We start from the raw sequence: 13,637 nt of genomic DNA, 5'->3' as shown, positions 1-13,637 counted from the left end.
GCCTAGTCGGACCTAGTCGTGCCTAGTCGGACCTAGTCGGTTAATGGACCGATTTAAGAAAAATTACTCAGTAACTGGACGACTAGCGATTAATCGCCGACTAATCGTCGCCTAGTCGCGATTTTTACAACACTGGGTATGACCAACCCATACCTGCTTACACGGGTCCAACGGCTTACAACCCGTTCGAACCATCACAAGCACATTACAACTACAATTACGAGCACGACCCATATGTGGTGTCGGCTAGATATAATGCACGCTATCCTGACGGAGCTCATGGGAACATGGGAGCACCGGACTACTCAGCTCATGGGTATCCAATACCTCCCAGACCTCCAGTTCCGCAACAAGCGCCACAACCTCGTTTCTCTCCTCCCGAACAGGAAGAGATACTCCATCGACTAGATCGTGTGGAGAGAGAGTTCGAGGAAGAGAAAAAGAGCCACCGAGGATTTCTCAAAGGCATAGCGAACCTACTAAAGGGCAAAAAGAAGAAACGTGACCACTAGCCCTTAATAGTTGTACTAATGTAATTTCTACTTTGAAATAAGTCCCTGCGTGGACATTTATCGTATTTCAGTCCCTACGTGGACTTATCTTTTAGTCCTTGCATGGACACTTATCTTATATTAGTCCCTGCGTGGACTTGTCACTTGTTTTTAAAACCTCTATGTAGGTATGTACTATTTAAAAGTCCCGTTTAGGGCAGTGTGTAATCGTATTAATATTTTGGAATGTTATACTATGAATTTCATTTTGTTATCACTATATATGAAATAAATCAAAACCATTCCTTTTAAATTGATCTGCCTAAATAAAGAATCTTAAGAGTGAAACCTAGCCTGGTGTCTTTTAAGATCCGGCCAAGACGGTATGACCTAATTAAAAGATTCAGATTCCCTGTTAACCTCTGCAAGCATGTTGACAATCATGGCAGATGTGATTCGTTAAAATCACACACGTCATTCTTATGCAATAATCCTTTAAAAGATATCAAAGACCCAACTAAATGATTTATAAGTCATCGGCAAGGATCATCAATAAAGGTGATCAAATTATTAAAACATCCATTAGAGATGTAATGCCTACGGGCCAACCTTATTAAAACATCCATTAGCGATGTAATGCCTACGGGCCAATCTTATTAAACATCCATTAGAGATGTAGTGCCTACGGGCCAACCCTATTAAAACATCCATTAGTGGTGTAGCGCCGATAGGCCGTAATAATTGTCTTATAACGACAAAAGACAGTGGTGGTCTATGACTCCCTGTCAGAAAGAGATAAAAGAACTACGGTTCAAATCTCTATGCCTTTGATTCTCTGAAATCTCGGCTAATATTATAAAACATCCTCGTGATTAGGCTTTATGCCGCCAATATTATTATTATAGCTAAAATAGGATATATTCAAATCCTAAGATTAAGTGAGTAATAAGTTAACCAAATATGGTCTCTGTTACCATGGTTAACAAATTGTCATAAAAGACAATTCCATAATAAGCTTCTAAATAAGATTATGTTATCTTCTGTAACAGATACAAGTTACGATGGCGGATCCCAATGGAGAAAACAGCCATACAAACGAAGATGACTACGACAATGCGCAAGTGCATCTGACAGGCGCACAGTTAAAGGCTCTGATTGACAACGCTGTTCAGGCAGCTCTGGATCGTCAATATACTGAGTCCCAAGGCAGAACCGTATCAAAACCACCCTCCAAACCATAGTCACAATCCAAACCACTCTCCAAACCCAAGAAAGATGACGATAATCACTCGTCCGCTGAGAATAGTATTCGTCGTGAACGAGAATATACTTATGCGTCCGGTGCCAAGGGCTGCACCTACAAGTACTTCGTGTCTTGTAAGCCCCGGGAATTCACAGGGGAGAAGGGTGCTGTTGATTGTATCACCTGGCTGGATGAGATGCACACTATAGTGGACATCAGTGGGTGTGCGGAGAAGGATGTGGTGAAATTTGTGTCACAATCATTTAAGGGCGAGGCCCTAGCATGGTGGAGAGCATTGGTACAGGCATCCGGTAAGTCTGCTCTATACAAGATGACATGGGAGGAATTTATTGCTCTCATTAAAGAAAACTACTGCCCTCAGCATGAGGTGGAGAAGATCGAGTCTGATTTTGTGTCATTGGTAATGACAAACCTGGACTGCCAGGCCTACTTGACGAGCTTCAATACGATGTCTCGCCTGGTTCCGTACCTTGTGACACCAGAGTCCAGAAGAATCGCCCGTTTCATTGGGGGCTTAGAGCCTGCGATAAAGGCTAGTGTGAAGGCCTCTCGGCCGACGACCTTCAGGTCAGTAACTGACCTCTCCTTGTCTCTCACTTTAGATGCTGTCCGTCTGAGGACGCTAAGGAGCAAGGAGGCAGAAAAGAGGAAACGTGAGGATGATACCTCACGAAGGTCAGGAAAGAAACACCGTGGAAACGGTGAGGGCAAAAGAGGGGCGGAAGCAAAGAAAGATGGCCAAGCTAGAGAAAGGCCCAAATGCAAAATCTGCCAGAAACCCCATTCTGGAAAATGCAGGTTTGGGTCAAATTCACAGTCCCAGCCAAAGTCTTTTGCCTGTGGACTATGCAAGTCCAAGGACCATAAGACGGTGGACTGCAAGAAAATCAAGGATGCAACATGCTATGGTTGCAATGAAAAGGGGCATATCAAGAGCAACTGCCCTAAGAATGCCAGGAAACCGGAAGAGAACAAGAAGACGAATGCGAGAGTCTTCCGCATGGATGCAAAGGAGGCTGTGCTGAACGACAATGTACTTACAGGTACTTTTCTCGTAAATAATATATTTGCAAGAGTACTTTTCGATTCAGGCGCTGATAAATCCTTTGTAGACCAAAAATTTTGCAAACTACTGAATATGCCTATCAAAACCCTAGATGTGAAATACGAGGTAGAGTTAGCAGACGACACGATAGAAACCGTCTCCACTGTTCTAGAGGGATGTGAAATGTCCATTAAGAACCACTCTTTTCCTCTATCTCTACTTCCTTTCAAACTAGCGGGTTTCGACATTGTTCTAGGCATGGACTGGTTGTCCCGCAATCAGGCCCAAATAATTTGCAACAAAAGGCATATAGTACTAAAGACTCCGAGTGGTGAATCGCTTACCATTCGAGGAGACACGCAGTATGGATTACCCGAGGACGTATCTATGCTCAAAGCTTCTAGATGTTTGAAGAGAGGCTGTGCCATTTACATGGCTCAAGTGATAATTGAAGAGCCCAAGCCGAAGATAAAGGATCTTCCTGTTATTTCTGAATATCCCGAGGTTTTCCCCGAAGAACTACCTGGTTTACCACCAGATAGACAAGTGGAATTCAGAATAGACATCATACCTGGAGCAGCTCCTATAGCTAGAGCGCCTTACAGGCTTGCTCCGACTGAAATAAAGGAATTAAGGACCCAGTTGGATGAACTGTTGGCAAAAGGTTTTATCAGACCTAGTTCGTCTCCCTGGGGAGCACATGTCCTATTTGTAAAGAAGAAGGACGGATCGATGCGGTTGTGCATCGATTACCGTGAGCTGAACAAAGTTACTATAAAGAATAGATATCCTTTGCCAAGGATCGACGATCTGTTCGATCAGCTGCAAGGAGCGAGCTACTTCTCAAAGATCGACTTGAGGTCGGGCTATCATCAGCTAAAGGTCAGAGATGAAGATGTGCATAAGACAGCATTTAGGACTCGCTACGGTCACTATGAGTTCCTAGTGATGCCTTTTGGGCTCACAAATGCACCGGCTGCGTTCATGGATCTCATGAATCGCGTCTGCAAGCCGTACTTGGACAAATTTGTCATCGTCTTCATCGACGACATCCTTATATATTCCAAAAGCCAAGCTGACCACGAGAAACACCTCCGTTGTATTCTCGAATTGCTACAGCGTGAGAAACTATACGCCAAATTCTCTAAATGCGAATTTTGGCTACGAGAGGTTCAATTTTTGGGTCACGTCGTAAGCGAGCGTGGTATCCAAGTGGATCCCGCTAAGGTAGAGGCGGTCATGAATTGGCAAGAGCCAAAGACGCCCACAGAGATCCGTAGTTTCCTGGGATTGGCAGGATACTACCGGAGATTCATTGAGATTTTTTCAAGGATTGCTGCGCCCTTGACTTCCCTAACCAAGAAGAAAGAAAAGTTCATTTGGGGCCCAAAGCAGCAAGAATCCTTCGAAATCCTGAAGCAAAAGCTGAGCAACACACCTGTGTTGACCTTACCTGAGGGTACAGAAGAATTCGTAGTTTACTGCGATGCATCACACACAGGCATGGGGTGTGTGCTTATGCAGAAGGGCAAGGTTATTGCCTACGCTTCACGACAATTAAAGGTGCACGAAAAGAATTACACCACCCATGATTTGGAGTTGGGAGCCGTTGTATTTGCACTGAAATTGTGGAGGCATTACCTCTATGGTATTAAATTTGTGATTTATTCTGATCACAAAAGCCTTCAACATCTGTTCAACCAGAAAGAGTTGTACATGAGGCAACGCCGTTGGATGGAAACATTGAATGATTATGATTGTGAGATCAGGTACCATCCCGGCAAAGCGAATGTAGTCGCTGATGCCTTGAGCAGGAAAGAAAGGGTAAAACCTATTCGAATCAATGCCAAGAGCATTGAAGTCAAGAACAATTTGATTGAGAGGATATTAGCTGCACAGCGAGAGGCTGTGTTGGAAGCTAATTATCCTAAGGAAAAGTTAGGAGTAACTGAAGAACAGTTGACTCTTAGCAAGGATGGAATCCTTAGATTAAACGGACGAATATGGGTTCCAATCTATGGAGGACTACGAGATGTTATCCTCCAGGAAGCCCATAGTTCCAAATATTCGGTCCATCCGGGAGCAGATAAAATGTATCAAGACTTAAAGGCAAACTATTGGTGGATAGGCTTGAAAAAGTCTGTAGCCGCCCATGTAGCAAAGTGCTTGACTTGTGCTCAAGTCAAAGCCGAGCACCAAAAGCCGTCTGGCTTGCTACAACAGCCTGAACTTCCCGAGTGGAAGTGGGAATGCGTAACTATGGACTTCATAACCAAGTTACCCAAAACCAGGAAAGGAAACGATACAATATGGGTTATAGTCGATAGGCTGACTAAATCAGCTCATTTTCTACCCATCAAGGAGACGTATAGCTCCGATATGCTAGCCCAACTTTATGTTGATAAGATTGTAGCCTTACACGGCATACCTGTGTCTATTATCTCCGACAGGGATACTAGATACACGTCTCATTTCTGGAAGAGTTTCCAGCAATCTTTGGGCACGTGTTTGAACTTCAGTACGGCTTACCATCCACAGACGGACGGTCAGAGTGAGCGTACCATTCAAACGTTAGAGGACATGCTACGCGCGTGTGCTATAGGTTTAGGTGGTAACTGGGATAAGAACCTACCCCTAATCGAATTCTCCTACAATAATAGCTACCATACCAGCATAAAGGCTGTGCCTTTCGAGGCATTATACGGTAGGAAATGTAGATCGCCTGTTTGTTGGGCGGAAGTAGGAGAGGTCCAATTATCAGGACCAGAGATAGTTTTCCAGACAACGGACAAGATTGTCCAGATTCGGGAACGTCTCAAGGCTGCCAGAGACAGGCAGAAAAGTTACGCTGATCCGAAGCATAAGGATTTTCACTTCGAAGTGGGTGAAAAGGTATTGCTTAAAGTGTCACCCTGGAAGGGGGTGATGCGTTTCGGCAAGAACGGCAAACTGAGCCCGAGATACATAGGACCTTTTGAGGTCATTGAACGTGTCGGGTCAGTCGCCTATAAGTTGAACTTGCCTGAAGAGCTCAATGGAATTCACAATGTGTTCTACATCTGCAATCTCAAGAAGTGCTTCGCCGATGAATCATTGGTGATCCCACACACAGATGTGCATATAGATGAGAGCTTAAAGTTTGTAGAGAAGCCTTTGTTGATTGAAGATCGACAGGTGAAGAAGCTTCGAAGAAAACACGTACCGATTGTAAAGGTCAAATGGGATGCTCGTAGAGGTCCCGAATATACGTGGGAAGTCGAAGCCACAATGAAAGAAAAATACCCTTATTTATTTGAGTAAATCTCGGGTCGAGATTTATTTTAAGGGGGTGAGGATGTAACACCTCGAATTTTTGTGTCCGATGATGTGTTAACACATGTCATTTGATTACACGTGGCATTGATATTAAATAAAGGACTAATATTGACAAACCTTGAATGTATGTAAATTCGAGGGTTATAAATGTCAAACAAGGGTAAATATACTGCATAGTAACCCCGAGTGGTGCTTGTACCTTCAAACGAATAAATCATGGATCGTACGGAAGCGAAACGCGGAAGAAAGTGAGAGATTACAAGCTACAGGGGTTAACTGTGTCAACATGTTTAATCATACCTCTGAGTGACCCTTTAACGCTCCCTAGGCTTTGTAACAGTATTATACGCTCACTAGAATATACTGTATAAATTCCGCGAAGTTCCGTTTTAAAACGAGAAAGTTATGATCGAATTCGTATGAGAAGGGTTAAAAGCGTCAACAATGAAAGTTAAGGCTTTCAGAATAATTAAATAAACTAACAAGGGACTTAACTAAGCGGGTAAATAACACAAGGCCCTTAATTGTAATTAACCGAGGGCCAAACCGCAAAGTTACCCCTTCAAACCCGAAAGGTCAGGTTAATAATTACGAAAGATTTCGTTATTAATTACCAGATTTTGATCATCATTGCAAAAGATTTAAAATTTCAGAAAATCAAGCCTCTCGCGACCCGCGTTAAGTTATGGGCTAAGTTGAGGCGGGCCGCGAGCCACCTCTTAAACGCGCCTGATGTTTAAATCTCAGGCGGCCCGCGTACAAATGCACGGAAACTCCCATGCGGGCCGCGTGGGACGCCCAGATGCAGAAACTTTGGCTTTTTATGCCTTTTGAGCTTGTGAACGATCAAACCATCAATTAATGAAGCATGGGCGCCCCCTACTCGACCCATAGCACCATGGGACACCTGCCCATCATCCATGATCAGTATAGACCAATGTGTAATGATCTTGGAGCCTATTTTGCACTATAAATAGACATGTTGTGTTCATAACTTTTATCACAACTCAAAACACTTCTCTGGTCACTTCTAAGAGCTCTCAAGCATTCTTCTTTGTTCTCTAAGCAAGTCTCAACTTCTGTAAGTCGTTTAGATCCTTTGTAGTTCAATTTTTCACTAGATTTAGCTTATAAACCAAACCGTCGTAACTAACGGTTGTCATAGCGATAATTCACAAATGGTCCAGTGAATTGTCGGATCAAAAATAGTTATGAGTTGGTATTTATGTGGGTAATAAACCCCTAAAAGGGTTCCCTCTGATCACCACTCTAACTATGTCGAATGTCGAGTCAAACGTGCACTTAAAAAGTCAACAGAAAGTCATTGTGCCATTTTATACATAGTCTGTAATGTATATGCTATGAAACCTGTTTTGGCACTCATAAAACATGATATTAAGTATATAAACTTGTCTAAACTCGTTTGAATCGACCATTTGCTATATTGACCCGGTTCGGAGCCGAATGTCGCAAAAGTTTGACTATTGCTTTGACTTCAGTTCTGACCCGTTTTAGTAAGGTATAGATATGCCTTAGGACTCTATTAGGACCAGGTTACATGATGGTATAAACCTCTGTGACCGGTTCGTTGGTTGTCCGAGTCTTTTACGCATTTCCGTTAATCGCCTAAAAGTTGACCGTAACGGCCTTTTTAAAATAAAACGAGCATTTCGGACGCGTGAACGGACCATAACCTTGCTTACTAAATTATAAGCATGTCCTTAAAGTTTCACGTCAATCCGAGGTCTAGAATGAGAGTTATGCTAAAAAGCGCAATTAAAGTAAACTTTTGTAATAAACGGCGCAATTAGCATAACGCCTATCTAAACCAAGATTTCGTCACCAAAACTTTTACCCACTGTTGTAAAATAATATTTTTGGAATTTTAAAGATTTTTAATAATTTTTACCTTGCTCATAACCTGCGGTTATGGCTACGGTTCGGTAAATACCGAATATGCCCTTTTCGGCCAAAACTTGAGTTCTACAAGGTCTTTTGACCCGATTCCAGTCGCTACTGATTTTAAATAATAAATAAAGTATTTTAGACTCTATAAACTGTTCGGGAAACTTAGATTTCCTGTAGAACTCGAAAAGCTCTTTAAAAGTCTTTAAAATGACCGAAAAACCCCTACGGGGCATAATATTAACTTAAACTCGTTACGGGCATCACGGAAGGTATCCTACTGATACCACAACCTCTTTGAGGCATATTGACTTAGGAAATAAGCGTAGGACTCTCATGGTTAACCGTTGCGCCTATTGCGCGCACGATTCGGCTTATGAAACTAGTTTTCATAAATTAGCCGATATGGGTCAAACCATATTATTTTGACCCCGAAATCCAGAGTGTGAACCTTAAACCCATATAAAACAAGTCTCTGAACTTGTTGGGTCAGAATCACACTCCATTCTCGGTTTTCGCCTTTTCGCGCGATTAAACTGTATTTATATTTCGGAACCAACCGGATTAGGCTACGGCCAATATAAAGACCCGTTAGGATTCTAATAGGTTAATTAAAACCTTCGTTCCAGAATAGGAGCCCCAGTAAAAGCTATCTGTGACGTAATCCATTAAGGAATATACTTGCAAAGGTAAATACTTTAACTTATTTTCCCTTATACGGGCTTGGGATACGGTATATTAATACCGCTTGATTGAGCATCATATCTTCCATCGCTTAGGTGGTTAATTGAATAATGTGATCGGCTCATTTAAACAGTCTTGTTACTTAAAAGCCTTTGGGGGGTTAATGACCGTTGTCCCGGATATCCTTGGCATCATTTTACGAAATGGCCACGACCTCGACATCCCGGTGTAGGCGTACACCCGGTATATTATGTCGACATTATTATTAAACGTAGTTGTTGGTTTTTACACTACGGTTTTACGCAATGTGGTGTGTCTATTAATCTTTAACCCGGACAGGATCCGGGCTACTGAACGCATAAAAGGACATGTAATTCGTTCACAAGATTTTAATAATTTTCCCAAGTTATAAAAGAGTTTGTGCCTCGTGCATTCAAATCAATTTTAATAAACATTTTCAAATGTGTCAGTTGAACGTATTTACCAGTGTAAACTGACGTATTTTCCCAAAAAGATTAAGTGCAGGTACTACACGAAATTGGCTGGTAGTAGCTTCCTAGCATCGTGATAAGTCTCGCAAGCTTGATGTTGTATCTGACTGAACAATACTTTATTATTATTTTGATCCCCTGTGGATACAATTCGACTTCTGTAATACACTTGATATTACATTCAAAAGGTTGAATTATATTTATCTTTATGCTTCCGCTGTGCATTCATATAATTGTGTGGTTTGACTATATTGTTGCCAACTACGTCACGGAAATCCCCCACCGGGCCCACCGGTGTTACACGTGGAAATCGGGGTGTGACACTTGCGCAAGAGTCAAGGCTGAACATCAAAGACCTTCTGGCTTACTCGAACAACCGCCGATACCAATATGGAAGTGGGAGAGTATAGCTATGGATTTCATAACGAAACTCCTGCCCACGCCATCAGGTCACGACAGTATTTGGGTCATAGTTGATCGTCTAACCAAATCAGCCCACTTTTTGCCGATACGAGAAGACTACAAGGTGGAACGACTAGCCCAAATCTACACCGACGAGATTATTTGTAATCATGGTACGCCTCGCGACATCATCTCTGACCATGATGCTCGGTTTACTTCTCGATTGTGGGAAACTTTTCAAGCGGCTCTTGGTATGTCGCTTAATCTGAGTACTGCATTCCATCCACAAACCGACGGACAGACTGAAAGAACGATCCGTACTCTTGAAGACATGCTCCGAGCGTGTGTTATAGATTTTGGTGGTAGTTGGAACAAACACCTGCCACTAGTCGAATTATCGTATAATAACAGCTATCATGCCAGCATTCAAATGGCACCCTTCGAAGCGTTGTATGGAAGGAGATGTCGATCGCTTATTGTGTGGCACGAGATCGGTCATTCGCAACTAACCGGTCCCGAGATTCTACAAGAAACGACTGACAAAATCCACCAGATTCGAGACAACTTGGTGAAAGCTCGCAACAAACAGAAAAGTTATGCCGATAGAAGACGCAAGCCCCTTGAGTTTGACGTTGGCGACTACGTACTCCTAAAGGTATCCCCTTGGAAGGGTGTAGTCAGATTCGACAAGAAAGGGAAACTAGTGCCTCGATATGTTGGACCTTTTAAGATTCTGGAAAGGATCGGAAAAGTCGCCTACAGACTCGAACTACCGGAGGAACTCAGTAACATCCACCCGACTTTCCATGTGTCTAACCTCCGAAAATGCCTTGCTGATCATGATCTAATCATACCACTCGACGATCTTCAGGGCAACGAAACCTTACACTTCGTGGAAAAGCCTGTCGAAATCATGGATCGCCAAACCAAGCAACTCAGGCGCTCACGCATCCATATCGTGAAAGTCCGATGGGAAGGCAAGCGAGGCGCGGAGTTTACTTGGGAACTCGAAAGCGACATGAAGGCCAAGTACCCGCAAAAGTTCAAGTGTGGAGGTATTTGATGTGTGTAAAATGCAACATATAAATCACATCAATTAAGGCATAAAACTAACCCTTTTTTAAGTACTAATGTTGGAAAAAGAGTGTTTTTGTCTTCCTTTTGTATTTTCAGGATGAAATGAGCTCAAAATCACAAAAGAAGCAAAAGACAACTAATTCTAGCATAAATACAAGAAAAGGAACAAAAGTAGACTGCCCGGACCCTCAACGGCACCTCCCAAGGCAAAGAAGAGAAAACAGAGACTGAACACGCCCCGTGTCCAGCGAACACGGGGGCGTGCCCAGGAAGCAGCAGAAAAGACAAACCAGTAGAAGCTTCCATTGCCCACCACGGGGCCGTGTCCAGCGGGCACGGGGGCGTGGTGAAAGTACAGCAGGCGCATTAATTGCAATTGCGAATTACAATTAATGAAGAGAGAGAATGTCAGACGGACACGGGGCCGTGTCCAGCGGACACGAGGCCGTGCCCAGCCTTCTGTTCAGCCTATAAATAGGGGTGCTTGGCTTCATTCCATTTCATCCCTTGGCACACCACCTCTCTCACACTTCATCCACCACCCACCACCACCATAACACCATCATCCACCACCATCATCCATTGTCCATCGTAGAGTGTGTGAGTCGTCTTGGGATCCAAGATTGATCGTAAGAGTTCTTGACAATCAAGGCCATGTTTGCCTAAGTCTCTTACATCACTTGGTGAAGACAAGTGTTTAGTATAATACTTTTTATTTTTAATCTTTTGCACTTTTTATTTGGTTTTGTATTAATGACTTTAATAACTAGTTACTTATGTTGAAGGTGATCTTTCCTTGTCGTTTGTCCGTGGTGTCTTGGCGTTATTTTACTGTCTATATAAAATAAAAGATTTTCACCATTCATATCTCCACGGTCTATATGGAGGTATGTTGGCTACCTGGTCGGGGGTTAAGGGAACGGTTTGGTAAGGGTCTTGCCCTTGTTCAGCGTTTAGAGGTCCTGCTTGGGACCTGGGTCAAATTTAGTAGGATCTCCTTCAATGCCCATAGGTATTGGATGGCGGGGATCCAAACTCTTTGATCCCCTCATAAGTTAACTACTATTAATACTATAACCCGGCTATTTAGGACTGTATCCCTGCTGACTCAGACTACTTAGCCGAGGGTAACGTCACCGCCGAAAGCGGGGCCTACCACAATTTGCATTAATAACTTAATTCATTATCTTCCAATAATCCGACCCTTTAGGATTGTATCCTTGCTGACTCAAACTACTGGGTTGAGGGTAACGTCGCCTTCAAAAGAGGGGCCTACTACAATAACTAAGATAATCTCTTAAACAAGTGCAAAAGTGCGAAAATAATCAAAGGATATACTAATACACGTGTCGGATCCAAGTGATTCATCTTGTCTATCTGTTTTTATTTTATTTTTCAGCATTTAGTTAGTTTTTATTTTTCTTAGTTTAAAACATTTTTCTCACTTTTTGATTTGATTAGACGTTGAGGATAAACTGGTATTAAAAGCTCTTGTGTCCTTGGACGACCTCGGTATCTTACCAACACTATACTACGTCCACGATGGGTGCATTTGCCCATATGTGTGTTTAGTGTTAGTAAATATCGTGTTTTATAAATTTAAAACTTGGCTAAAAGTGTAAAAAGGGGCTTAAATACTCATCAAAAATATAACACACTTCACGCACATCAAGTTTTTGGCGCCGTTGCCGGGGACACAAGGATTTTAAGAAAGTTAGGAATCAACGGCCTAATCATATTTTTATTTTTCTTTAATTTTTTTTAGAACTTTTTCTTAAATTTTCAGCTTCTGCAGAGCTCAACACGGGGTCGTGCCTGGTCGGACACGGGCCGTGTTCAGCATCGTCACTGGCAGTTTTTGTTTTCCAAGTTACAGAAGGCTGACCACGGGGCCGTGCCGGTGCAACACGGGGCCGTGTCCAACTTCCAGTAACTGGGATCTGGAAAACAATCACTGAAATTCCGACCACGGGCCGTGTTCGCTCAACACGGGGCCGTGGTGAACCTTTTGACCAACATTCTTTTTTGTTTTTATTGCAGGACTTGGAACCCGACGCCACCCTCACGTAGTGTATGAGCTCCAGTTCCAATAAAGACATAAAAGAACCACTAGAAGAACCCGAACGCTTTCTCAGAAAAAGGTTAAAAGCCAAAAACCAAGAGAAGGTTTCGGGTAATCCACCTCCAATGGCGGACCAACGTACCCTTATGGATTATCTACGACCCACCGTAGGTAATCTAGGCGCCGCTATCAATGCTCCGAATGTCGAAGCCAATAACTTCGAACTTCGGCCACATTTAATACAAATGCTCCAAAACTCCGCAACCTTCCATGGGCTTGCGGACGAGGATCCCCATCTACATATAACTAATTTCTTGGAAATATGTGATACCTTTCGGATCAATGGAGCATCAAACGACGCCATCCGCCTCCGTATGTTTCCCTTCTCACTAAAAGACCGAGCGAAAGCTTGGCTCAACACCCTCCCAGCTGGATCGGTAAACACCTGGGATGAACTAGCCCAAAAATTTCTATATAAGTATTTCCCTCCTTCTAAAACTGCTAAGATAATGGCTGAAATTAATACATATTCACAAGAGGACGGGGAATCCTTATATGAAACTTGGGAAAGGTTCAAGGAGCTATTACGCAAGTGTCCTCATCACGGCCTCGCAATATGGCAACAAGTATCCACTTTCTATAATGGATTGTTGCCACACACTAGGCAGACACTTGATTCTAGCTCCGGGGGACTTTTAGGTAATCGACGCCCACACGAAATATATAATCAAATTGAGGAAATTGCTCAAACCAATTTTCAATGGCACACCCCCCGGGGAAATAAGTCTATCGCCCCGGGCGCCCATAAGGTCGATGAAAGCACTTCTTTACAAGCCCAAATCGAGGCTCTTTCTTCAAAGATAAAAAAATTGGAAATGACAAAAACAGTCTCGGTTATGGC

The 13,637-nt window shown here is 42.9% G+C and overlaps 1 non-coding gene across 1 annotated transcript; it reads right to left on the bottom strand.

Moving 5' to 3' along the window:
- Positions 1–13,239: 13,239 nt before the first annotated feature.
- Positions 13,240–13,346, bottom strand: LOC118491813. The gene has a single exon (XR_004892258.1). It is a non-coding gene; the product is annotated as a small nucleolar RNA R71 (small nucleolar RNA).
- Positions 13,347–13,637: the final 291 nt, after the last annotated feature.

This window comes from Helianthus annuus, chromosome 4 (genome assembly GCF_002127325.2).
Source record: "Helianthus annuus cultivar XRQ/B chromosome 4, HanXRQr2.0-SUNRISE, whole genome shotgun sequence".
Taxonomy (NCBI): Eukaryota; Viridiplantae; Streptophyta; class Magnoliopsida; order Asterales; family Asteraceae; genus Helianthus; species Helianthus annuus.
Note: the sequence above shows the minus strand (reverse complement) of the source record. Positions and strands in the feature narration are given on the sequence as shown.